This window comes from Phodopus roborovskii, unplaced genomic scaffold (assembly GCF_943737965.1).
Source record: "Phodopus roborovskii unplaced genomic scaffold, PHOROB, whole genome shotgun sequence".
Lineage (NCBI taxonomy): Eukaryota > Metazoa > Chordata > Mammalia > Rodentia > Cricetidae > Phodopus > Phodopus roborovskii.
The window spans coordinates 7132745-7157615 of NW_026126549.1; the positions used below are offsets into that span (position 1 = coordinate 7132745).

Below are 24871 nucleotides of genomic sequence, written 5' to 3' on the forward strand. Positions count from 1 at the left end.
GCTAGCTGCATTGTTAGATGCTACCTAAAAGAAAAATACAGTGAATGAAATTCTCTCTAAGAATTAATAAAAATATTATTAAGTCCACCAAATTGTCTTTGTTTTTCTTTTAATTCATACCATTATATAATCAAGAACCATTTTGCATTAGCATTTTCTTTTATGTATAGATTAGACTCCCATACATTTATTAGTAGACATCTACTAATAAACAGGCAGATTCTTCAAATAGCTACTTTGGTTTTTTGTCTTTTAATAATATTTTAAGATTTATATTAACCTTTATAATAATTGTTTTGATTTTAAGGCAGTTAAAGTGCTAGGGTACTAATTTACTTTATGGAATGCTTCTTTGATCTGAAGTAAACTTTATCCTCAAAAGAATGTAATTTTGAAATCACCGAATCCTTCATGACTTTCACTGTAACTTCATCATGAAAACTATAAGGCTTGATTTTGTGTTTAACAAGTATTGGCAGTTTTCGTGTATTCTGGAATATAGGTCTTACTTCCTGAAGATAGCTGGGCTCAGCTCTTCCTCTGTCCACACTCAAGTTTCTACTGTGGGTCTAAATCCTTTCCTGTAGCCTCTGAGGTAGATGACTGACAAAAATGAAGGCCAAAATAATGATCAACATGTATGTGTCTGAGCTGATGGCTGCTCTTTGTCAAACTGTCTCTGGCCCAAATTAGCATTGATTGACTCTGCCTGTTACCCATTTCATATCTCTGTTGCCAAACAGAAAACTAATTTTGGCTTATGAGGGATAGCAAAGGCAGGAAAAAGAAAGTGTGGCAGGCATGCTTCAAGTCAGACTCTTCAAAACCAGAATCCTGTGCATTATTCCTGGAGACTTGGACCAGTGTTCAGGAAAAATCCCCCATATTTCCTTCCATTTCTAAAAATCGTTGAGCTGATACTGCAGGTCTATGGACCCTGTTTCACAGCCCTGGCTGTATGGTGCTTGAGGAGGTATCTGCAGTGATGATGAAACTGCATTTTGGAAACCAGACTCCCTGCATGGCCAGTCCAGCAGAAGGAGAAGCCACCCGGCCCAGTTTGACCTTTACTGTGCTGGCTTCAGCACTGAAATTCTCGTATTCCCAAGAACCACTGGTTTCTGGTAGACAGAAAAGTTGGCCTCCCTCCGGAGGCTTGTAAACAAGCATATAGAACCTTAGTGATCATTGAGTGTGTGTACTTAGCCTAAAACTTCATACCCAGTGTTTTAAGTCATGCCATTGAACTTGCTATGAAGTGATGGATGGATGAAACATGTGGCTGAGGGGTTGCTATGGAGAGCCCTTCTCTGTATCTCTTCCCTGGAAATTATGGGAAATGAAGCTTCACAAACATACCCACACGTTGGAATCACCTGGGAAGCTTGATGAAGAAAGAAATGCTTGTGAGCCAAAACTGAAGGTTCATGGAGCCTCCACACACAGCAGCCACTGGTGCCTCCCACATGACCTTCCTGCGCCTTGCTGGAGAGCTAAGGTCTGGATATTTATCCCCTTTAGCCACACTGTGGTTGTGACTTTATTTCAACAACAGAGAGGAGCTAAATGACATGGAGACTGGGAATTCAGTTTCCACACATGGGTCTGCTGATCCCGAATTCATAGTGCTATGGGGCTCGAGATTGCTGTGTGGAGAGCCGCACATGGAACCACAGTTGGCCATCATGTGTTAGAGAGGCCTTCTTGAATCTGTTCATAGATACAGTGAGAGACCCCAGGAGCAGGATTGTAGACAGGAGGCTCCTGGAGCCACAGTAGCTAGACTCCCTGAGCCCCAGTCACTGCCTTAATTTGTAAAGCTTTAGGACATTTGTTACAGAAAAATTTGGCTAAAATGCAAATGCATCCCTTGACATTGTTGGCAGTCACAACACAAGGAATGTTTTGAATGGTCATGTAAAAATGAAGAACATTTTATTTGTCACCTTCACCTTAAAGAGAAAAGGAAAAGAGCACCACGTGGCTTACTACTTAGAAGGATAAAAATTATCATTTTCTTTTGATGTAATTATTAATAAAAGCAAGCAAAGGTGTAGTCTGTCAAGAATGCCTTCTGTCTAGAGAGCACAACATAAGGCCGCGGTTCTCAACCTGTGGGTCGGGACCCATTTGGAGGGTCATACATCAGATATCCTGCATAGCAGATGTTTACATTGTGATTCATAACAGTATCAAAATTACACTTATGAAGTAGCAATGAAACAATTTTACAGTTGGGGATCCTACAACTGTATTAAAGAGTCACAGCATTAGGAAGGTTAAGAATGACTGGCATAAGGTGATATTCAGGGTGTTGTTAATTTATTCTTGATGAGCTTTGACCCCAAGAAAGCAAACTCTGGTTACCTCTGTGTTTCAGTGGCTCCTCAGGAATCCAGGCATAATGATACAATTCCAAGAGTAGATGAGCATCTGCGAGGTAATGAAGTTCCCACCAGGAGAGATGGAAAGGAGGAAGACAGTGAGGGAAACCAGATCAATGATGGATTTTTGTCTTGTTCAGTTGATTATTTTTGGGTTTTGCTAGGGCATCCTGAGGGATACTTACCAAGCATGCTCCTTGGCTGGGAAAGCACATTCGCATGGCTTCCCAGCCTTACTTTGGCTGTATGCTCAGGGATGACTCCCAAATAAATGCAATGTGATTCTTGACTGGCCTTTCCCCTTCTGCTAGCACATCAGACAGCATTCTCCTCAGGTGTTTGCAGGACCACTTCCAACAACTCTGCTTTCATCTTCTGCTCCAATCATCGTTCTTTGACTGCTGCCATGTGTGGGATGGGACATTCCCAGCCTTATGAAAAGCTGGACACCAGTGCATCCTTCCCCCCAGCATCTGTCCTATGTGATCACACAATCATTAACTTCCCCTAGGCAGGCTTTTCTTTTGGCGCTGGGAAAAGTGACTTGTGTGTAGTGTAAACACTAAGCCATGTCTAGTTATCTCACAAAGCTTGCTGCTTCTTAAACGTCAGTGGCTTTCTGTGGTTATCATGTTTGTCAACAAAAACTCAACTAACAGTAGGAGATACAGTAGAAAAGAATTAAAAATCTGCTTAACACAAGGGATATTCTTTCTTCAATGCCTAATTTTTCTTGAATATTCATTTGTACTAGCTTATCAGAAACAGTTTTTTGTTTATTTTGTTCTATGTTTACTTATTTTTTATTTTATAACTTGACCCTAAGTGTCCTCTCCCTCCTCTTCTCTCAGTCCCTCCTCCCTCCCCTCCTAGCTAAGAGACCAGCATTTAGACCTCACATACCTCCTGGCAAATGGATCAAAAGTTCAGGAAAATAGTCTCACATTAACTGAACACAGAGACACTGATGAATAAGCTAAATAGCAGATTATTATTTTTACAAAGACAACATAAAATCATTTCCAAACATCAATGTTGATAGAGCAATACACCCCCCCCACCAAAGGCAAAGCACAAGGAAATCTGACTATAAGAAATCTGATAAATGAAGTACATCAATATGATCTGCATTAGAACCTGCAAACAGGAGCTAGATACCTGGGGTTTCTGGGGCCAGAGCAACATTCCTTTATAGATAACCTTGGAATGCTTGATGTTTGGACTTCTCTTTTGATAAAAATCACCTTGGGGCTCAATGAAATGTAGGTACCAGGGCTCATCCTTGTCTTGCCTCTGTTAGATGAGAGTTATTTGAGCTGAGAAAACCTCTGTTCATACAACCTTTACTCTCGTAAGAATGTAAGCGGTAAGGATTCTTCTTACATTTTTTAAACACTCTGCTTTTTACATAGTTATTGTAGCTTTCAATTTAGGGTACCTTCAGCTTTACCTTGAGTATAAACTTCCAACTTGTGAAAATAAATGTATCTAGACTATTTTGAAAGAATGAAAATGCATGTAGGTTGAATACATAAAGGATTAAACAAAGTCATCTGTGTATTCATGAAGGTATAATTTTGTTATCAGGCACGTATCCATCTATTCCCACCCATCTAATCAGAGGTCTATGTATAATGCAGATAGAATTTAATATTTTTTTACATATACCAAGTGGTGGGTTTCACTGACAATTTCATGCATATATATATATATATACATATATATATATATATGTATATATATATATATATATCATTATAGTTCATTCCTACTTGTCCATCACACACTGCCTTTCCCCCTCTTTTACTGGTCTCTTTTGTTTCCTCAAATAGTTCTTCTTGCTGCTGTCTTTCCAAATACATTGCACTACCCTCTGCCATCATCTCTCCCTTCAGACCTCTTTCCTCATATAGCACATTTCATACTTTTATGTCCACACACTTACATCCAGATTCTGCATATTGTATAAGCCACACAATGTTTGTTTTCTGAGTTGGGCTTATTTCACTTAATGTGACTTCCAATTCCATCCATTTTGCTGAAAATCTCGTAATTTGTTTCTCTTCAGAGCTGAATAAAATTCCGCATGGACCACATTTTATTTATCCATTCATCTGTTGATGGCTAGACTGATCCCTTGGCTATTGTGAATGAACAGCATGTCTGTTCAGGTATCTATGTAATATACTGACATAAACTCCCTTGGGTATATACCTAGAATTGAGATAGACTCACTGAAAGCTCTGCTTTTGGTGTCTTGAAAAATCGCTGTATCAGTTTCTGCGGTGGCCGCACAACTTCACATTCTTACCAGGTTTGGGAAAGTGTTCATTTTTCTCCACAGCCTTGCCAGCATCTGATGTGACTTCATTTCTTTTCTTAAACCTCTTATTAATTCTTAAAGAATATCACACGTTGTATTTTGATCGGATCCACCCTCTCAACTCCTCTTGATGATAGCCATTCTGCCCCGGGTGAGATGGAATCTCAAGGTAGTTATAATTAGCATTTCCATGATGGCTAAGGTATTGAACACCTTTTCAAATATTTATTAATCATTTGCATTTCTTTCTTTGAGAGCTGTCTTTTAAAAATTTTTGAATATCTTTGGTGTTTAATTTTTAAAGTTCTTTGTAGATTCTAGAGATGAATCCCTTGTGGGAAGTATACTTGGCAAAAATTTCTCTCCTGTTCTTCAGACTCTTTCCACTCCACTCACTCTTGCCCCTTTTCTGTGAAGAATCTTTTGCAATTTTGTATAATCCCATTTGCCCATAATTGGTATTTCTCCCTATGCTATCAGAAACCTTTTCTGATGTCCTTGCCTGTGTTTTACATGTTTCCTCAGGAAGTTTTAGATATTCAATTAAAGTATTTGATTCATTTTGAATTGATAAATGTTTAGCATGAAAGATAGTCATATTTCATTCTTTGTATGTGGATATCTAGTTTTGCCAATGCCATTTATTTAGGAGACTGTATTTTCCTAATGTGTGTTTGTGACAAGTTAGTCAAAAATCAAGTGACTGTGGTTTTGTAATTTTATTTCTAGGCCTCTTATCAGATTCAGTTTGCAACAGGTTTTGTGCTAGTACCATGTTGTTGTATCACTATGGCTTTGCAGTATAATTTGAGACCAGGTATCGTGAGGTTTCCAGCATTGCCTTTTCTGCTTGGGATTTCTGTGGCTCTTCAGAGTCTCTTCTGCATCTGTATGGATTTTAGGATAGAGTCTTTTTGGACTTCTGTGGAGAAACTCATTGCAATGTACACAGGAATTGCATTGACTCTGCAGATTGCTTTAAGTAACAGAGCAAATAACATAATACTGAAACTGCCAATGCACAAGTATAGGAGGTCTTGACATTTTTTGGATCTTATTTAATAACTGTCTTCAGTGTTTTAAATTCTTCTGTAGAAGCCATTTGCTTGCTTGGTTAGATTTATATTTCCTAGTTTCCTACGTTAAAGCATCCATTGTATATGGAGTTATTTTTTTTGTTTTTAAAAAAATGTTTTCACTCTTCACAAGGTTTTTATTAGTATAATAGAAAGATAGAAAGGCTACTGATTTTTTTTTGGTCTGATAATATTTTTATTTAAATTTGAAACAAGCCTGTGTTTTACATGTCAATCCCAGTTCCCTCAGCCTCCCCTCCTCCCCTCCTCACCTGTCCCCCTTCCCCAACCCCCATCCTATTCCCTTTCTGCTCCCTAGGGAGGGTGAGGCCTTCCATGGGGGATCTTTAAAGTCTGTCATATCATTTGGAGCAGGGCCTAGGCCCTCCCCCATGAGTGTAGGCTAAAAGAGTATCTCTCTATGTGAAATGGGCTCCCAAAGTCCATTTTTATACTAGGGATAAATACTGATCCACTACCATGGGCCCCATAAAGTGCCCAGTCCTCATAACTAACAGGTACATTGAGTAGTCTGGGTTGGTCCTATGCTCGTTTCCCAGCTATCAGACTGGAGTCCATGAACTTTCTCTTGTTCAGGCCAGTTTTCTTCTGAGAGTTTCTCCAGCCTGGTCTTGACCCCTTTGCTCATCACTTCTCCCAATCTGCAACTGGATTCCAGGAGTTAGGCTCAGTGTTTAGCTGTGGTGTCTGTTTCTGCTTCCTATCAGCTACTGGATAAGGCTCTAGGATGGCATATAAGGTAGTCATCAATCTCATTATAGAGGAAGGACATTTAAGGTAGCCTCTCCACTACTGCTTAGATTCTTAGTTGGGGTCATCCTTGTAAGTTTCTGGACATTTCCCTAGTGCCAGATTTCTCTTTATACCTATAATGGCTCCTTCTATTATCTCTTTTATTGCTCTCCTCTATTCCCCTGACTCAATATTCCTGCTCCCTCATGTCCTCCTCTCCCCTTCTATTTCTCTTATCCCTCTCCCCATGCTCACTTAGGGTCCTCCTTGTTTCCTAGCTTTTCTGGTGGTATAGATTGTAGGCTGGTGACCATTTGCTTTGTGCCTAAAATCCATATACGAATGAGTACATACCATGTTTGTCTTTTTTGTGACTGGGTTACCTCACTTAGGATGGTTTCTCCTAGTGCCAACCATCTGCCTGTGAATTTCAAGATTCCATTTTTGTTGTTGTTGTTGTTGTTTGTTTGTTTTCCCTCTCAGTAGTACTCCATTGTATAAATATTCTCTATCCATTCTTCAGTTGAGGGGCATTTAGGTTGCTTCCAGGTTCTGGCTCTTCCAAATAATGCTTCTATTAACATAGTTGAACAGATTTCCTTATTGTATCAATGTGCATCATTTGGGTATATGCCTAAAAATGTATTTGCTGGATCTTGTGGTAGATTGATTCCCATTTTCCTTAGGAACCGCCATACTGATTTCCAAAGTAGCTATATGAGTTTACACTTCCACCAGCAGTGGAGGAGAGTTGCCATTTCTCCACATCTTCTCCAGCATGAACTGTCTTTGGTGTTTTATATTTTAGCCATTCTGACAGGAATAAGATGGTGTCTCAGAGTTGTTTTGTTTTTCATTTCTCTGATGGCTAAGGATGTTGAACAATTTCATAAGTGTTTTCCAGCCATTTTAGATTCCTCTATTAAGAATTCTCTATTTAGTTCTGTACCCCACTTTTTAACTGGATTATTTGGTGCTTTGATAACTAGCTTCTTGAGTTCTTTGTATATTTTGGAAATTAGCCCTCTGTCAGATGTGGGTTGATGAAGTCCTTTTCCCATTCTGTGGGCTGTTGTTTTGTCTTGTTGAGTATGTTTTTTGCTTTACAGAAGCTTCTCACCTTTTGTGAAAATTTATAAGGACTGATCAGTCTGTTGTATTTGTCTGCTAAAACCAAGGCTGTTCTAATAATGTGTCTACTCTTTGAGTGTGTTCATCAAGGAAATAGGTAGGGAAGTAGCTAAAATAAAAACCTCCACAGGAAGACTAATACTACAAATTGTTATTAAAAACAACAAAGAACTGGTGTGGAGCCGTAGTTATGGGTATCTGTTTTGCAGGATGGGGTTCATGAAAGTTGTCAAGAATAAGGCCTACTTTAAGATGTACCAAGTGAGATTTAGAAGGCGGCCAGAGGGTAAAACTGACTACTATGCTCAGAAACGATTGGTGATCCAGGATAAAAATAAGTACCACACACCCAAATACTGAATGATAGTTTGTGTAACTAACGGAGATATCATCTGCCAGATTGCGTATGCCCCCATAGAAGGGGACATGATAGTCTGTGCAGCATATGCAAACGAGCTGCCAAAATATGGTGTGAAAGTTGGCCTGACAAATTATGCTGCAGCCTATTGTACTGGCTTGCTGCTGGCCCGCAGGCTTCTCAATAGGTTTGGTATGGACAAGATCTATGAAGGTCAAGTGGAGGTGGCTGGAGATGAATACAATGTGGAGAGCATTGATGGTCAGCGTGGTGCTTTCACTTGCTATTTGGATGCAGGTCTTGCATGAACCACAACTGGCAATAAAGTGTTTGTGGCCCAGAAGGGAGCTATGGATGGAGGCTTGTCTATCCATCACAGTACCAAACGATTCCCTGGTTATGATTCTGAAAGTAAGGAGTTCAGTGCAGAAGTGCATCGGAAACACATCATGGGACAGAATGTCGTAGACTACATGCGTTACCTAATGGAGGAAGATGAAGATACTTACAAGAAACAGTTCTCCCAGAACATCAAGAACAACGTTACTCCAGACATGGAGGAGATGTATAAGAAAGCTCATGCTGCTATCCGAGAGAATCCCGTCTACAAGAAGAAGCCCAAGAGAGAGGTGAAGAAGAAGAGGTGGAACCATCCCAAAATGTCTTTTGGCCCAGAAGAAAGATCGGGTTGCTCAAAAGAAGGCAAGCTTCCTCAGAGCTCAAGAACGGGCTGCTGAGAGCTAAAACAATTTTCTATGAAGATTTTTCATAAAGATAATAAACTTATTGACTAAGCAGCCAAAAAACAAAACAAAACAAAACAAACAAACAAACGAAAACAACAACAAAGAACCAATAGGGTCTTAAATCACATTCTGGCAGGCATCCAAGAGCAATGTCAATAGCTTGCATTGTTTGAGGGTGGGGTGGAACTCTGGGGAACCCAACCAACAATCACAAGGAAGGTGTTCTGCATTGGACACTGGGCTTTCCATTTGGCAATCATGGCTTCTGGAAAGAGTATTGTGCCCATTGTAAAGTAAGTCCTCTTATACTCCTTGTGTTTTATACACACACACACACACACACACACACACACACACACACACACACGCACGCACGCACGCACGCACGCATACACACCCTCACACACACACAGAGCTTTTTATACATACTTAGTACTCATTTTCTGTGTTCTGCCTCTCTTTCTCCACCATCCAATTCCCCTCCCGGTTTAAACCCCACCACATTTATTTCCCTTTCTGATTTCATATCACCTGTGTTCTACTATTCTGCTTTAAAACTTTCTTCCTGGTCTCTAATGGCTCCCTTTCTGCCTTCTACAGCTATGACTTGGGGAAATGAAGCTGGAATTGACCTGGAAGTTTCTTCCATGCTGGTTAGCTTTCATAATATTGTAGGTGCTGTGTATCCTGGTGGAGGAGATAAGTCATCAATATTCTGTACTCTGTGAGCTATAGTAATGACTAGCCTGGCAAGATATATCTATAGGTTCAAGAGTTGGTGAAGACTATGGGAGTAACCACTGCTTTCTGATGAGATTTAAGGCTGATTCAATCAGAGGAAACATGAATAGTGCTGTAAATCTATATTGGGGAATTCACAAGCCTTAATGGTAAATCTACATTATTTTTTATTTTGCTAAATGGATATAGTATCAAACTGTCTTCCAAATACTTATATCCATGTCCATAGATTCACGCAGCTTCCTGTCCTCATTAGATAAGGTTCTTTATGCAGTGGGTAATAGTTAATACAGAGAAACACAACTGCTCAAAGTACAGAAAACAAATGTCTGTGGAATGCTTACCCATAATTGAGACATCTGCACTATACAACCTGGCCCCAAGCCTCGGGGAACATCACAAAGGGGATCAGAAAGATTGTAAGAGCCAGAGGTAGAAAATGACTTAGGAAAAATGGTCTCTTCTGGACATTATGGGGCCATTATACTCATTATACTCACAAATCACAGCATCTATGGTTGCTGGACAAGATTAAGCAGGTCCAGCATAAGGTGAAGAGCTAATGACAGGTGGTGACTGCTGGGTGAGGGAAAGGCAGTCTTTTGGAAGTTAGGTTGACCATGTTCCATTGGATAGCCTCACACCCACATGTATATGGACAATGCAACTTCAATTCAGAGGGTTATGAAAACAAGAAAGTATGAAGTTGGGAGGAGTTTGGGGGAGTCTTGGAGGAGTTGGAGGGGTATGGGGAAAGACTATGGTTGAAATACATAGTACACATGTAAGAAATTCTCAAATAATTAATACAGATTGTTTAAAATGATTAACAATGGTTTCACAATTGAAGCCGTAAGAGATGCTAGGAAGAGCCCTCTGCTGCATGCAGATGTGTCGAGGACCAGGCTTGTGAATTTTAAAAGGGTAGTTTTAGGGACAATGGCACTGCCCATGTTCTCCACTGCCTCACACTGCCCTGCCCATGTTGATAGGGCATGCTTCCTTTGAAGAATTAGCTAACTGACAGAATGGTTCTTTGTATGATAAAATGAACTCAGAAGTTGTTCAGATGTCCAGAGAAATTAACATTCTCAGAAAAGCCTGAGGACACTCAACTTTAAAAGTAATGTGGTGACAATTTAATGATGGAAAGAAGAAAGCCAGTCACTTTTAAGTCTCTTCAGAGGAGACAGTCTCTAAAAAATTAAATGAGATCCAAAGGAGGTTGTTCAAATATGCACAATTACTTTAACTTTGAAAACAAATTGAAATTCTTCAACTGTATTTCTTATACAGTTACTGGTGAGCAACCTGCTAAGTCAAAAGATGGAAAAAGGCAGGCCCTTCCCTCACTGTCTAATTTCCTGTTTCTATGATGTCTCACAGCCCCGGGCCAGTGGGTAACTTGGCCTGGGGCCCAGGTGTGGTATAAAAAATGTATGTTAAATGACTGATGGTTTAAAGGATCCAAGCCAGGTGTAGTGAACATGTCTGAGTCCTAACTCCTCAGATGCTCAAGTAGGAACATTACTTGAGTCCACATAGGCAACATAACATGCCTGGTCTTAAACCTAGAAGAAAGCAGAAGACTGTGTGTGGTACAATAGATATTACAGAGGGGAAGAAAATGGATTTTCCAAATATATGTCTTCTTTCCCCTACAAATCTCATCATTTTGTTAATAACTTTATCTCAGGGCTGATGAGCTAGATTTAGAAAAATTTAGATAGCAAAAAACAGCAACAATAAAACCTCAAAATTCTGATAAATTAAGAGAAGCAATTTATGATTTTTTGATAATTTCTTAAAATGTGTTTTGATCATTTTTACCCTTTCCCCCCAAACTCTTCTCAGATCCCTTCTTTCCTAGACACTCAAATTTGTGTCTTAAAAAAATTTACGCTGCTTATATGTTCATGGAAGTGCATGACCTTCAATTGGAGCATGGTTGACTTACCAGTGACTAGACTCTTAGAGAAAACTGCCTCTCCCTCTTCCAGCAGCTAACATTGCCAATGGCTCTTTGGCTAGGGGAGGGACTTTGCACCCAACTCCATTCTCCATGCTAGAGTTTGACCTGGCTTGGGCTTGTGAAGAATTGTACATGCTGTTACAACCACAGTGACTTTACATGTGCAGCTACCCTGCTGTGTATCCAGAAGACAGTTTCTCTGTGGTCATCTACTGCCTCTGGCTCTTAAACTTTTTCTGCCACATCTTCAGTGAGCCCTGGGACTTGGGTGCAGTGTATATCCCCATTTAGGACTGAGCACACTGTAATCCCTCATTCTCTATACCATGGAAAGTTTTGGGTCTCTTTGTTAATCACTATCTATTGCAAATAGAAGCTTTTTGATGAGGGCTGACACATGTTTTAATCTGTTGGTGTAATGAGACATCATTAGGAGTTAGTTTAATACTATGTGCATTTAGTAGACTTATAGGAATAGGTTCTTCCAGAGGCTGATGATCTATCTATCCATAGGTTTTTGGACCAGTAACAGTAATGGGTATGGAGTTTACCCCGTAGAGCATGACTTTAATCCTATCAGAAAGTGGTTGGTTGCTCCCATGATGTTGCCATTATTGTATCAGTGGGTATGTTGCTCCAGGCCAGTCATTACTGTAGCTCTCAGGGTTCACAGCTGGGAAAGGCTGAGGATCACTTTTTCTTCTTCAGGATCCTGCCTAGAACGGTTCTAGCTGGTAGGGGTGAAGCTTATAGGTCTATGTCATTTTAATTTCACCATGTTCTGTAATTCAACTATCAAAAGTCTTCAGCAATGGGGTCTTACTATTAAGTTCTGACATGAAACAAATAGCACTGACAGTAGCCTAGAAAGTTTGTGGGTTTCTGGAACCTCAATGGCCAACAACTCCAAAAGAAAGAAGCCATCCCTGGCACTAGCACTTTTTATTTGTTAGCTTGTGGATCTAGTAAGGGCATTATTGTCTGATTGAAGAATAACTCCATTTAATTCTTTCTATGTATATATGTATTTATTGATCTGAAAATTCATATATTTTTAAACTTTATTTTGTACAGATTTTATTTTTACTTTTACATTAGATCATAGTGTAAGTTTTCATAAGAGATTTTCATACATATTACATTTTGGCTGATCCTCCCCTTTCTTTCATTAACATCTTCCTGTCCTGTTGCTTTCTCTATTGTGTTCTTTTGGCCCTAGTTGTCTCCCTTTCTATTTGCCCCTCCCCCCTTCCCTTAAAGCCTCTCTTTTAGTTTCCTGGCTTTAGTACATGTTTACTTCTACCTGGGTACTCATATTTAGGATTCAGAGATTAAGATCTATATATGAGAGAGAAGACACAAGGTTTGATTTTCTGAGCCTGGATTAATTGGCTCAACATAATGTTTTCCAGTTCATCAGTTTCCTTAAGAATTTCATAATTCCTGGCACTTTATAGCTGAATAAAATTCCATTGTGTATATGTATCACACTTCCATTATCCATTCTTCTATTGTTGGACATCTAGCCTTGCTTCATTTCCCAGCTCTTATGGAAACACTCAGTGATAAGCAGAGATGTTCAAGCAGAAATATGAGCATTCTAACTGCTTTTTATTGAGCATGAATCTCTTCCAGCTGTCATTGCTTAAAGGTATCATTTATCAGGAATTTCTTAAAGCTGTGAGTGGGTACCCTGAGGCACAAGTAACAACATAATGGGATGGAAAATTAATTTTAGCAAGGAAAGAATATTATAAAAGACACAGAAGCAAACCATCTTTGACAAATTTCTTAAGCTTTTATATCTGTGTATAACTTTGTATGTTGCCCTAGAGGTTGAATGAGGCTAATAATTTGTTCAAAAATTTTCCAATTCCTCTTGATCTGAAAATGCAAATTTTATTGCATGATACAATTTTAGCATAAATATGGTTTGAAGTACATAAATAATTTCATATTAATATATTTATAAAGTAATAAGCCATTCTCTTGGCAAATTGAACCTGGGAATAAATGTATGATCACGCTGATGGTAACAAATCTGTTTTTTGTTTGTTTGTTTGTTTGTTTTTTGGTATGGCAGATTTTATAGTTTGTGTTGTTAATGCAAATGGCCATTTCTCATTTGAGATGTGCTCTGCAGGTGGAGAGTACATCTTAGCCAGTTTGGACAATTTGGAGACCCAGGTAGCTTCTTCTTCAGGCATGGGGCTGTCAACAATCAGAAGTAGTGCATGCCACAGGGGCAGAATCGGTGCCACAGGCATCTATCTGCCTGAGCTCAGATGGCATTTGAGCATTTTGCTGGGCCCCAGAGCCCCTCCCACATGTAGAGTGATGGCTCAGTATAACAGAAATATGCCTGGGAGTGGGCAGCCAATGTTACTGCATAGAACCTTATGTGGCGGGGCCATGGAGTGCCTGTAAGGTCACCGAGGCATACTGGATGTGGCACTCATGGCACCAGGGTGTTCATATAGCAGGACAACTTCCTGGATCCTCCACTGCTAGAGCTCTTCTCACTGCCCTTGGATATTTCCATCAGGACTCCCAGGCCCTCCCTTCCAATCATTGGAATGATAATTGTAACAGGGTTTCATTCACAATGCTTCAGTAATTGGAGAGAAATGGGGACAGCCCACCTTCCCTGACTGCCAGAAGCCTGATACAGACATTGTGTGCATAAGGGCTCGTGTACATACAGAGCCAGGGCAGGAGGGAGTCATTCTGAGGCAGAAGGGAAGGTGTGCGTGAAGTGAGGAACAGCTCTGCTCCAACAGCAGGGATGTCTGGTCAATGCAGAGGTCACACAGCCCTGAAGGTGTGGTCCTTCCATGCATGTCTGCCCATTTTGTGTGGTTGAAAGGGACATTAGGGGAGCCTTTCTTTAGCCGACGAGTTTGTCTTTAATATTCAAATGCCCTTGCTTTTACTCTTTGAGCATATTTTAGAGTCCATGTTATTGATTTAAGAAATCTATGTTACTGATTTATACAAATGGCATTTGAAGAAAATGACCAATTCGGTTACAATGCAGTGCTGAGGAGAAGACGCTGTGCAAGCATAGTACAAGAAAATCAGGGCAGTCTAGTTAGAACATTTCAATTTCAAGCTTCTGATGGGTATTAAAAATGATTAAAAGGGATTTCAAAAGTAATGAAAGTACCTTGAAGGTGTCACTTTAAATTAGGGATCCAAAATTGAGAATTACATCTTAGCTTTAAGGGACATTAGAACACAGTACACGTGACTACAGAGCGACGATGGTAAAGTTGAGAACAGAGGTTGCTCATTCCTGTCCTGTTGGCCCAGTACCCAATGGGGTTTTACTTTGAGGGCTGCATTTCCTATCTGTGTTCTATAATTTGTGAAATCAGTGCGTATTCAATGCCTGGTCTATGTTGTCACAGAGTGTGGAGAGCCTGGAATCCTAGAAGAGTGGGCAGCTTCTAGGGCTGCTGCTGCCATACTTGAACCCTGATGAAGACACCTGAGAATAGAAAATGTGACAGACATTGTCTGAAATTAGGTGAAAAGGATTAGATGTCTTCACATGGGATTGGCAGTTTACAAGCTCCTCAAATATTTTATGAGACCCAGAAGAGCGCCTGAAGACAGAGAAGTTGAACAGTGTTATATGAGTTCATTTTGTATTGTGACTAGAGCAAATATGAATGGAGGAAGGGGTGATTGGCAGAAAGTGAGACAGGATATGCAGAACTATGTCATATTTCTGGGGCATTATGATTTCCAACCCAGAATCTGGATGTGAGTCCTCATATTTACGGAGACTGAGGACATCCTGACCAGATAGGGATATCTGCTAGAATTACTAGCAGAAAGAATGTGCCATTTAAGAAAGCAACAACATCAAACAACAACAACCTCCTCAAATAGCCACTGTAAAAATGTTTGCAGAGACAGCCCCTCCTCTATCAACTCCCCGAGTAAAGTCAGGGTGAAATCTTCTATTGAAAACAGACTTATTTCCAATCTGTCCATTGGGGAAAGGCATTTAGCAATCTAATTAAGAAAATCTAGTAGAAATTTAATATATTCTAATGAGAAATTTGACTTGAAAATTAGTTGTTGAAAAGTGAATAGGCTAGCCACCTGGGGCCATGGTGGTATCTTAGGGCCATGCAGCTGCCACCTGGGACCATGGTGACATCTGGGCCCAGGCTGCTGCCAAGGACCATGTCTGGATCCTTGGTCCTACCACAGCTGGGGTCTGTGTTGATGTCTTTGACCCATGTTGTCACCAAAGGCCACATGAATCCCCAGGGTCTAAGCTGCAACCTGTGACCATGTTGGTGTGCAAGAGTTATGCCACTGCTGGGGCCAAGCAAAATTGAGTGGGCTGTACTGTCACGGGGGTCATGGTATTATCCCAGCCAGGACTGGTACATAGGGCCATGTCTGGGTCCATAGTCCTACCACAGTCAAGGTCCTTGTTGATGTCCATGACTCCTGTTACCATTGGGGGTTGTGCAGATGACCAGGGTCAGGTCAGCCACGTGAGACCATGCCAGTGTCTAAGGACTATGCCACTGCCGGGACCATGCTAATCTGCAAGAACCATGCTAATCTGGGTGGCCTGTGCTGCCACCTGGGGTCTTGGAGGGATCCAGGGCCAGGCTTCTGCCTAGGACCATGTCTGTGTCCATGGCCCTGCAAAGGACTGGGTCTGGGGTGATGTCCATGGTTCCTGTTACCACCAAGGGTTCTGCAGATGCCTAGGGTCAACCAGCCACCTGAGAACATGGCATCCAAGTTCTTCTCCTTTGTTTGTTTTGTTGTTGCTGTTCTTTCGTTTTGTTTTTTATGTTTGTTCTTTGGTTTTTCCTTTAGATTTTGTTTTGTTTTGGTAAGGAGATTGTAAAGACAGAGGGAAGCTCAGAAGGCCCAGGGAGATAGATAGGTGGGATCAGAATGCATGATGTGAAAAAAAAAAAATCAGTAAAATTATTTAAAAGAATTAAAATAAAAACCAGGCTAAATGTGACTCTAATTCAGCATTTTTAGTCATGATATAATATAAATGAATTCAGCTAGTGAGCTATCAAAACACAGCTAAGATGAAGGTAAGCCATTTCTTGTTGCTGTAGCAGAGCAATGCCTTTAAGGTGTAGCAGGCCAAGGCTCAAATGCCTACTTTTCTAACTGGTTGTAAACTTCAGCTATTTATTTATTCTCTAAGTCCCAGGTATCAAAATTATTAAATACAAATAATAATGGGAAATACTCAGGTTTCTTTCTAAATGTACTTGGTATCCTTAGACTCCACAAACACATATGTACTTTTCACTTTGCTTACCTTAACTTCCTACACATAGACGACATTTGGCAAATATTTGGTTGAGAGGTTCTTAAATATTATCTATTGAAGAAATTCCTAAATATTTCTTTCCACAGCATCAGATCTATGAGGGAAAGTAATAAACAGAATGATAGTGAAGAAAGAAAGAGAATATCAATGAATAATTGAAAATGCATATCAACTTAGGTTACCCATGTCCATTTTCCATCAACTATGGCACACCCCTACACTTCCAGCTGGCATCATCTTTCTTGTTATGAAAAGAAGGCCTAAGAGAAATTGTAATGCAGTCCCCTTCCCTGCCATTGCTTGGCCTTAGCAGGAGGTGAATTCTCAGCCACCACAACCATCTTTCTTGCAGTCTAAGGGAGGGCATAATCTACATGCTTGTCATTCCTCAGGCTGCTATCTCGAGCTTCAGACTCAAAGTGAAAGTATTCCACCTAATGTGTGGAATAGAAACTTGAAAACATGAGAGCCAATGTTAACACAGGATGAGAGCCCCGTTCAAGGCTATGTGCTTAACTGTTGGGGTAATACTATACGCCAGTATTGTTGTTGATGTAGCCAAAACTATATAAAATGAGGCAGGTACTTACAGAAGGTTTGCCTCTTATGTTTGATAGAATTTACCAGTGAGCCTTTGTAGCTTGTGGAATATCTGGGAGACAGTTATGATTCATTTTTATCTTTTAAAGGTATAGTGCTATTGGAATATTCATTTCTCTGTGAAACTTTTGAGTATGTGGTATCTTTTCTCATTTTGTCCCTTTTGAGAATTTTATCGGCATATGCTGTTTGTATTACTGACACTTCAATTGCAAAAGATTTGACAAAAGTCAGAATCTATTTCCTGAGAAAAACATTAAAAACACTGGAGGGCTGGGGCTGTATCTCTGTGATTGAGCTGTTACCTACCATGCACAAGGCCCTGGGTTCAATCCTCAGTACTACAAAAACAGGGTACAGGTGTAATGAGGGAGAAAATGAGGAAATAGAGAGGGGGATTTAATTATGGAGAGGAGAGGAGAGGGGGAACAATACAGGAGAGCAAGGGGGGAATAATATTCCCCATGAGATTCGCCAAAAATATTGTCTATTGCTGTTGCTATTGTCTGCCTCCAAGAAGATTAAAGCAAGCCCAATTGTTGAAGACAGCACACTCTTTAAATATAGTATTCAAGAGGGGTTGAGTTGTAAATGACCAGAGAGCTGCCCTGACAACTAACTTTCATAATATTGGAAGATGACATCCAAGCTGCTAAGAGAGGAAAACAATTGATATCCACATCCAGTTATATATTGCCCACAAATCACAATAATGTCCAGAATGACAGGATATCCTTAAAAGTGGAATAGTTGCATTTATATCTTGGCCGTAGCAACAGTTGTCTAATTGGACTCTGGGTCTGCCTTGTAGTTCAAACCTAGCCAACTGCAGATGGTTAGTGAGGCCATAGGCCTTAGAGGAACATGTACTTAATCCACATTTATAAAGCAGTATAATAAATGAAGTGTTTTATCTTTATACTAGCAGATAAGTGTAGCTCTCATCCTTCATCAAAGAAACTTCATTTTGTAGCAGCAGGAGACCATTTTGTCAAAATGCTGAGAATAACTGACTGTATGATGTCCAGCCTCAGTGGATACAGATATCCTAGGGAAGACTAATTCTCCTTCTCTCTGCAGTTGCCTGCCCCAAGGCTCAGAGAGCATCTTTGGAAAAGAGGGCAGGAAGATTGTAAGCTCTTGAGGAACAAGGAGTCTGCTGTGAGACTGTGCCTTCTAGCTAGGGCAGGGAAGCCACAACCATGAAATCTCAACAACATGGCTGTCTAAACAAGACACGAGCAATTAAAACAACAGTTGATACCTCATTGTAGATGGGGGAAATATCACTGAGACTTACCCCTAAATGAAGAACTAATAGGTAATTAACAACTGCAGAGAGAGGGAGAATTAGTCTTCCCTAGGTATGAGGTATTGGTTACTGAGTACCAAGTGGTCCTCCTTGGAAACATACTTCCAGGCAGCACTGACCAGACCCAGCTGGTTGTATTCATTTGTTCATTTGCTGTTTATTGATGTATGTGTAATTAAAGGAAAGGTGGCAGTGGATTGTGGAGCAGGGTGTCAGACATGGAATGAGTAAGAAGGAAGAGAGGGAGGGAGAAATGGATGTAGTTGTATTTCATTTAAATAAAAACATTCAACTCAGTGGCAAAAACTGAGAGTGTTTCCTCTAAGAAAAAGGCATGAAGTATATTTTCACAACTTTACAGTTCTAGCCAGAATAGTCAAGAAAAAGAAATAAATAAACCTCAGTTGGAAAGAAAGAAGTAAAAAAAAAAAAAAAAAGATTTTTTTTTCCACAGAAGAGATCATTTTGTACAGAGAAAAACCTAAAAAATTCAACACAGAAAGTCTATTAGAACTAATAAGTTGACAGAGTAGCAGGGTGCATCAGTTACCACACACCACACACACACACACACACACACACACACACACACACACACACACACACACACATACACACACACACAAATCAGTTCTATTACCAGACACCAAGGATAAACAATCTAAGCAGACCAATAAAAGTGACTGGGATTACAGAGGCATCCAAAGCATGCAGAGGACTTAGAAAGTGGTGAGACTACAGGTCTGGATAAGGACAGGAGCCTTGAGTATGTAGAAACACATGTGGCATTCATGGGTTAGAAGAGCCAATATAAGTCAAGATGCCAATCTCATGCACAGAAACCACAGGTTTGGTATAATCCTCATCAAAACACCAATCACCTGTTTTGCAGGAAAAAAAAAACATTCTAAGGGAATGGATTGTCAGGAATAAGCCCTCCTACACATGGTTAAATTATTTTTGAAAAGGCTGTCAAGGCCACACAATGAGAAAGTAAGAGTCTTTGCAACACTTGGTGCTGGGACAATTGGATCCCTATATACAAAATAATGAATTTGGACCCTTATCAAGTGTATTTGCCAAAACCAGTCCAACTAAATGCGACCTTAAAACATTGAATTGTTAGAAGGAAACAGGGAAAACCTAATCACACCTCTCTCCCTATTCCAAACCTCTGGAACCACTTATGCTTTTACTGTCTCTGACTTTTACTTTCTGAAACCTAAAATCAACATACAGCCTTTCAGGCTTTATTCTTTTGTTTTTGTTTATTTTTAATATTTTATTTATTATGTATATAGTGTCTGCCTGCATGTGTGCCTCCATGCCAGAAGAGGGTACCAGATCTCAACACAGATGGTTGTGAGCTACCACATGGTTGCTAGGAATTGAACTCAGGACTTCTGGAAGAACAGTCAGTGCTCTTAACCTCTGAGTCACCTCCCCAGCCCCATAGCAAAATAATTGTCAAAATCCTCTCTGTATTTTCATGGTTTGGCCGCATGCTTCTTTTTATTGCTGGATTATCTGGATTTACCACAGTAGTCTCCTCCATTTTCTTTTGAACTCTATCTTGGTCCTGCTTGTTTGGGGAAATAGGATGAACACTCCTCTCAACACACAGGTAAAAGCCTTTGTGAAGAATAAGTTGGGCAAGAATCTAGGGGCATGAGTGCTGACCATACAGTAGAGAAACACCTGGCGAGTTGGGCCTGGTGGTGCAGGTCTGTAATCTCAGTTCCAGAGAGTCTGAAGCAGGAGGATCTTAGTTTCAGATCTGGCTGGCTTACAGTGATTTGAAGGTATCCTGGACACCTTGGTGAAAACCTATTTTTAAATAAAAGCTACAATATGGGTCTTAGCTAGAAGGACTGAGCAGTCTAAGGGACCTTAGACAGTGGAACCAGGATGTATTCCTGGTGCACAAAAGGACATCCCCCCACGGAGGGACACTGCCTTAACCTAGAGACAGGAGAGAAGTCCTAGTCCCTACTTCAAATGACCTGACAGATCTACATGGCCCCACCTGGATGGCATTGCCCTACATGTGGAATTGGGGTGGGGGGATGGGAGGGGAGGATTGTCAGGGTGCATGTGAGGGGGGAGAGAGGGTAAGAGGGAGGGAGGAAGGGAGAGGGAACTGGGATTGACATGTAAAATAAAAAATAAAAATAAAAAAAAATAAGAGGGCGTAGTGGAGGGTATAATTCACTAGTGGAGTTGGGACCTAACACTCACTAAAATTCAGTGAGCAATATTTTAGAAGCAAATAAGTGCCAAACTGTCTCCCAAAGTGGTTGTGATGTTGGGTAATATTATTTTAACTGGGCGAAGATGTGTTATATTTGTTTATGCTCCCGGATATTACTGTCACTATGTAAAAGTGTCTTACATTTGTTCATGCTGTATTTGTTTAAGAATGTGTGTTTAACTATGTAAAGATGAGTTGTATTTGTTTTACCTTGCCTGCCTAAGGCACCTGATTGACCTAATAAAGAGCTGATAGCTAGGCAGGAGAAAAAAAATAGGCGGGGACCTCAAGCAGAGAGAATCAATAGAAAAATCTAGGCTGAAGAAGAATGAGGGATGTAGGAGGGGAGAATGAGGGACATGCCCAGGTCAAGAAGCCAGGCAATCTCCAGCCACCAGAAACAGTGAAAGAAAGATAAACAGAAGTGAGAAAGTTAATAAACCCCAAGGCAAAAGGTAGATAAAGAGAAACAAGTTAAAAGAGCTAGCCAGAAATGTGCCTAAGTTAGGCTGAGCTTTCAGAACTAATACTAAGTCTCTGCGTCATGATTTGGGAATTGGTGGCTGGCACAAAAGAGAAAGCTTGTACAGTATGTCATTTCACATCCATGCCAACAATGACATGCATTTGACATTTAAACTTTTAGGCATATGGTGACATCTCATTATTTCAGTGGTTTGTACATTTTGTGTGTGTGTGTGTACATAATACACACAACAGGAATTCATGAGTTAGTTCTCTCCATCCCCTGAGAGCCAGCCAGGGACTGAATTGTGGAAACTAGGCTAGAAGGCTAGTGTTTATCTTCTGAGCCATCTTGCTGGTCCCTGTTCTTACATTAGAATTCAACTCCCAAATAATGTGTTCATTGTACGGATTTATGTGCCATCTGTATGTCTTCTTAGATGGGTTTCATCTCTTTTCCCATTAGAAATGTTCTTTTTTACATTTGGATTTTGAGTTGTTTGTGTGTATTTTGAAAATGAGGCATTTACCATACAAGTGTTTTGCAACTATAATATTTCCTCTCAGCATGTGTCTTACCTTTTAAATTCTATGAGAAAAGCAATTTTAGTATAATGATTGGATACTTTCTAATCTGACCTGCTAAAGAGCATGTTTTCCTTGTTTATCTGAAAAGTTACCAAACCTAAAGTTGTGTAGATTTTCTGCTGTTTTACAAATTTGATACCTCTCTTCTATATTTAGGCATATTGTGACTCATTTTCAAGAAAGATATCACATGTCTTTGTTTTTGAATGTGGATGTCCTGTTGCTGGGAGGGGTTTATTGGTAGGACCACCTTTGCTCCTTTATCTGCCCCACCTTGACTCTCTTTACATTTATTTTCATTTGTGTTTTCAAGAATGTTTCACTTATCAATTGTAATACCTAGCTAACTTTTCTTCCTACCTTTGAGAATCATTTGGTTCACTGTGCACTTTGTCATATGCTCTGTCCTGAAGCCATGCAGTCCCTGAGTCACCCACTGCCCTTCCACGTTCCTGCTCTGGTGTCTCTGCATTTTACCAGGTGTGCGTTTTACTGTACATCTTTAGAGTAGTTGAGTTGCCCTCACGCTAAGAATTGCACTGGAGGTTATTCTTTCTCCTAATCAGGGTTTTCAGATGTGTGAAAATATGGTTGTAGCTTATTCATTAGCAGACTCTGCCTAAATTTCAAGATGTTTCAATCAGAATATATTTCTGACTTTGTCTATTCAGCCCTAGGTTGGGGTGAATAGCTTCGTGTTGGTCAATTCAGGGGTCTCTTGCTAGCCGAAGTCTTGCTATGGACTCAATACTTCTGGCAGTAGTTGTGTTTCTGCCCACCAGACTTTGTTCTCTGTTCATGTTCCTACCCACAAAATAGTACCTTTTCCATCTTAACTAAGGACTTAGGCTCCCTACTCACAACAATTGCAGTTTGAAATACCATAATAAAATGGACTCAGACTGTTTCCAACATCACAATTTTATGGATAGATTTGTCCTTACCTGAAGTCATATCATCCTCAAACAATATGGCTTCCTTTTATCATTAGTCTGAGAACTTCCATCCTTTCACTTGGAGGAGGCAGGAGATAGGTACTATTCAGCATTTGGAATTGCCAGAAGTTTGATTCTTATACTCTGAGACCGAGCACAGGCAGTGTATCACAACAGTCAGTCCAATAACCAGTGACAGGCAGCCACTGACTGATCATGGGCAGATAGCACAGAGGCCATGGATACACTGAGAATGAGGGAAAATTAATGTTCTTTGGGGAATGGAGCAGGGTGGTCCAATTTCATTTTGTTCTCAACATTGTGTAATCTACATTTTACTAATTTTATGCACTTCGTAAGTTGCTTCTTTTGGAATTTTTCACCTAATATTTTAGGATTACTGTCGGCCCTGGCTAACATAAATGAAAATGAAGCCACTGTTAGTAAGCGTAGTACCATAAAAAGGTTTATAAGTTTTTGAATTTTGCTAGCTATTTTTTTTCTTTAAAAACATAATGTTGTTTATTATCTACCAGTGCATGAGGTTGAAACTTTGCAGACTCCTTTCTTTTTTTCCTTTTATTTGGTTTCTAAAGACACATTTTCTCTGTATGAGTCCTGGAACTCACTGTGTAGATCAGGATGGCCTGGAATTCACAGAGATCCACCTGCCTCTGCCTCCCAAGTGCTGGGATTGTAAGTGTGTGCCACCGCCACCACCTGCCTACAGACTCATTTCTAAGCTTTGAGTGAGTCTAGAGTAGTTTACCTATGGGCTTCCAGTCCCGTCTGTTTCTAAAATGTACATCTTGGGTTCAGTGCGGCACCTGTGTTTCAGTTCATCAGCTTTTGAATGCCCCAGTCCAGTGGATGCTCAAGTAGCTGTTCGCTTACAGAGTTGAGGTTTTCGGTACTCCAAAACTGCCCTTTAGTAACCTGGTTGTGCTCACACATTGTCGATGTGTAGAACTCTTTTCTCCAAATTGCACACTGGCAATTCTGGAAGTAGGTGCTTATGAAGTTCAACTGTTTGCTTGGTTTAGAGAAATTATTTATTCTCTTCTGTTTTCTGTTTTGAAACTGTGTTAGGAAATTTCTTCAGCCAGCAAACCAAGGCAAATTTTTTTTTAAACCTTGTTTATTGGAATACATTGTAGATTAAACTACAGTCCTGGGAAGGGAGATAGAAGACAAAGTTTGAAATGAACTTCTAGAATTTTCTGACCTCCCTATTAATGTACTTTAAGTACAAATTAATGACCTGGGTGTATTTCTTTGTTTAAAATGCTTCTCTACACATATATTCTTTTAAAGGATGATTTATTTTTTTTTTTATTCGTAAGTCTGGGAGTTAAATGAATATTATCTTTTGGGTTGTATCTCAAGAAAAAGTTCCAAAAAATATCCAAGGAAAATTTCACAGTGATCAAAAACTGTAAAGATAACATAAAAGCCATATTTGATCTCTTCTATGAAATTCTTAATATGAAAAAACAAGCCAAAATATCCAGGAAATACATTAGTATGTTTACAACCTAGGAGAAGTGCTTTTGTTCCTTTGCAGTGAACAGAAATGAGTAATTATCTCAAATTGGAGGGCTGGATACAATCTCTTAGGTTTATGAAATTTATATAAAATAGTTCATCTGTAATGGTTACTGTATATTTGTGGCTCCTTTTATTAAATTTCTTCTGTGGAGAAGTCTAGAATTTATCATACTGTTTTTCAACCTTTCCTTTAAAGGAACTGTTTTCTTAGTCAAACCTGAACAAGTATTGTGACATTTTAGACCTGATATCTCAAAGTAGATTGAAAACTTGAAGCCTTTGCCATAATCAGGTGTGGGAGAAATATTAAACACACACACACACACACACACACACGCACGCACGCACACACACACACG

The 24871-nt window shown here is 39.9% G+C and overlaps 1 protein-coding gene and 1 pseudogene across 2 annotated transcripts in view; both read left to right on the forward strand.

Annotated features, from left to right (window-relative positions):
- Kcnn2 (potassium calcium-activated channel subfamily N member 2) overlaps positions 1-24871 on the forward strand; it is a 355449-nt gene that overhangs the window by 7405 nt on the left and 323173 nt on the right. The window lies entirely within an intron of this gene.
- On the forward strand, positions 7848-8819 carry LOC127234063 (60S ribosomal protein L5-like; annotated as a pseudogene).